The sequence below is a fragment of the Lissotriton helveticus genome, chromosome 1_2 (assembly GCF_964261635.1).
Source record: "Lissotriton helveticus chromosome 1_2, aLisHel1.1, whole genome shotgun sequence".
Lineage (NCBI taxonomy): Eukaryota > Metazoa > Chordata > Amphibia > Caudata > Salamandridae > Lissotriton > Lissotriton helveticus.
Window position 1 is genome coordinate 54,998,901 of NC_136058.1, and position 721 is coordinate 54,999,621.

Genomic DNA, 721 nt, shown 5'->3' on the forward strand with positions numbered 1-721 from the left:
TTTTTTCTCATCCACCTGCTGATCTGTTGCATGTAGTTATGGAACTGAATGGCGGTATCCTCAGGGTTACTGGCAACTGACCCCACAATATGGATATCATCAGCATAGAATAGCACTGAGAAGCCAAAAGATTTCATGACACTTGCCAGAGGGGTCACATAGAAGTTGAAATGGGTACTGCTTAAAGATCAGCCTCTGTGGCACACCACATGGTAGAGAAAAAGGGGGTGACAAGAATTCGTCCAAAGCTACAAACTGCTTATGTGCAAAGAGAAAATATTTTAAAAGAGCAGGAGCAATTCCTGTAATTCCAATAGAGTGGAGGTGATCAATAAGCAGGTCATGGCTGACAGTGTCAACAGCGGCTGAGAGGTCTAATAGGATCTAAGAGGATCAAGGTGGCATTGCCTCCCTTGTCAAGTGGCTGTCTGATATCTTCTGATGCAGCAATTAAGGTGAGTTCTGTACTGTGCTGTCCTCTGAAGCCGTACAGAGTTGGGATCAATGGGTCATTGTTATTTATAAAGGTTATAAGTTCCTGATTAATAGCCTTCTCTACCACCTTAACTGGGAAAGGAAGGTGTGAAATGTACCTAGAGTTGTTAGGATCTGAAGCAATAAGGATTGGCTTCTTGATAAGGCACAGGATCTGTGGGGGGCATTCAGTCCTTTGTGTGATACAGCCTATTTAGAGGTAAGTGTGAGCTCCTTCTCCCCCTTC